This window comes from Triticum aestivum, chromosome 6A (genome assembly GCF_018294505.1).
Source record: "Triticum aestivum cultivar Chinese Spring chromosome 6A, IWGSC CS RefSeq v2.1, whole genome shotgun sequence".
NCBI classification, from domain to species: Eukaryota; Viridiplantae; Streptophyta; class Magnoliopsida; order Poales; family Poaceae; genus Triticum; species Triticum aestivum.
The window spans coordinates 166863428-166866297 of NC_057809.1; positions in this window are offsets into that span (position 1 = coordinate 166863428).

The window sequence follows — 2870 nt, forward strand, 5'->3', positions numbered from 1 at the left end:
TTAGAAGGAATAAGATCATATCCCGAAGGGATAAGATCAAGATCCCTAAAAAGGGGGGATAACAATCGGTGGGGAAGGAAATGATGGGATTTCTTTCCTCCCACCTTGGCCAACGCCCCAATGGACTTGGAGGGCAAGAAACCAGCCCCTCCACCCCTATATATAGTGGGGAGGCGCATGGGAGCTTAAGACAAGCCAAGGCGCAGCCCCTCCCCTCCCCAACACCTCTCCTCCTCCGTATATGCTTGGCGAAGCCCTGTCGGAGTACTGCTGCACCAACTACACCACGCCGTCGTGCTGCCGTTGGAGCAATCTTCCTCAACCTCTCCTTCCCCCTTGCTGGATCAAGAAGGAGGAGACGTCTCCCGTCCCGAACGTGTGTTGAACGCGGAGGTGCTGTCCGTTCAGCACTTGGACATCGGTGATCCGAATCACGTTCGAGTACGACTCCATCATCACCATCCCCTTGGATAGCTTCCGCTCGTGATCTACAAGTGGTATGTAGATGCAAACTCTCTCCCTTGACTCGTTGCTTAGATGAACTCATAGATGGATCTTGGTGAAACCGTAGGAAAATTTTTAATTTTCTGCAATGTTCCCCAACAGTGCTTACCTTAGGGTTCAATCTTACGGTTTCCTTTCCCAGTGAAAGTAGGGGCAGCAAGGCACGTATTGTATTGTTGCCATCGAGGATATCAAGATGGGGTTTTCATCATATTGCGTGAATTTATCCCTCTACATCATGTCATCTTGCTTAAGGCGTTACTCTGTTTTCATTAACTTAATACTCTAGTTGCATGCTGGATAGCGGTCAGTGAGTGGAGTAATAGTAGTATATGCAGGCAAGAGTCGGTCTACTTGTTTCGGACGTGATGCCTATATACATGGTCATACCTAGATATTCTCATAACTATTCTCAATTATGTCAATTGCTCAACGGTAATTCGTTCACCCACCGTAGAATACTTATGCTCTTGAGAGAAGCCACTAGTGAAACCTCTGGCCCCCGGGTCTATCTTCATCATATTAATCTTCCAATACTTAAGTTATTTCATTTTCTTTTACTTTACTTTTATTTTACTTTGCATCTTTATCATAAAAATACCGAAAATATTATCTTATAATATCTATCAGATCTCACTCTCATAAGTGGCCGTGTAGGGATTGACAACCCCTTATCGTGTTGGTTGCGAGGATTTATTTGCTTTGTGCAGGTACGAGGGACTTGCGCGTAGCCTCCTACTGGATTGATACCTTGGTTCTCAAAAACTGAGGGAAATACTTACACTACTTTGCTGCATCATCCCTTCCTCTTCGCGGAAAACCAACACAGTGCTCAAGAGGTAGAAAGAAGGATTTCTGGCGCTGTTGCCGGGGAGTCTACCCAAAAGTCAACATACCAACTACCCATCACAATCCTTATCTCTCGCATTACATTATTTGCCATTTCCCTCTCGTTTTCCTCTCCCCCACTTCACCCTTGTCGTTTTATTCGCCCTCTCTCTCTATCGTCCCTCTTTTTCTCTATTTGCCTCTTTTTGTCCGCTTGCTTTTTGTTTGCTTGTGTGTTGGATTGCTTGTTTGTCTCAACGGCTCTTGCCCGATTTGGTGATCTTCACCTTAAAAGGATAGAAGAAATCGAAAACAACGTTAGGAGTTTTATGGTCTTGCAATTTGAGCATAATAGTTTCTTTAGAAACGAGCTTAAGGAACAAAAAAGTTTTATGAGTTTTATGAATAAAGAGCTCGATGATATGTCTAAAGAATTTGATGGTTTAAGATCCCAAATTGCTCGTCTTGAGAAGTTGACCGCTGAAATTTCGGATAAGAAAGCCACCTTAGTTAATAGGATGGCCGCTAAACCGGATTGCTACGAAAATAAAGATGAAGATCTAAAAGTTATTGATGTGTCCATACGAATCTTAATAATGATGGGACTGAATATGATCCACCTTTACCTAGAAGGCGTTCCAAGAATTCGGAGTTTTTAGATCGTGATGCTCAAATTAATGAAAGTGGGATTGAAGAAATTAAAACCCTAGATGTTACTAAACCCACTATTTTGGATTTCAAGGAATTTAATTATGAAAATTGCTCTTTGATTGATTGTATTTTCTTGTTGCAATCCGTGCTAAATTCTCCTCATGCTTATAGTCGAAATAAAGCGTTCACTAAACATATCGTTGATGCCTTGATGCAATTTTATGAAGAAAAACTTGAATTGGAAGTTTGTGTCCCTAAAAAAATTTATGATGAGTGGGAACCAACTACTAAAATTAAAATTAAATATCATGAATGATATGCTTTATGTGATTTGGGTGCTAGTGTTTCCACGATTCCAAAGACTTTGTGTGATTTGTTAGGTTTCCGTGATTCTGATGATTGCTCTCTAAACATGCACCTTGCGGATTCCACTATTAAGAAACCTATGGGAAGAATTAATGATGTTCTTATTGTTGCAAATAGGAATTATGTACCCGTAGATTTTATTGTTCTTGACATAGATTGCAATCCTTCATGTCCTATTATTCTTGGTAGACCTTTCCTTAGAACGATTGGTGCAATTATTGATATGAATGAAGGAAATATTAGATTCCAATTTCTGTTAAGGAAAGGGATGGAACACTTTCCTAGAAAGAAAATTAAATTACCTTATGAATCTATTATGAGAGCCACTTATGGATTGCCTACCAAAGATGGCAATACCTAGATCTATCCTTGCTTTTTATACCTAGCTAGGGGCGTTAAACGATAGCGCTTGTTGGGAGGCAACCCAATTTTATTTTTATTCCTTGATTTTTGCTCCTGTTTAGTAATAAATAATTTATTTATCCTATGTTTAGGTTGTGTTTTTTTGTATGTTTAATTAG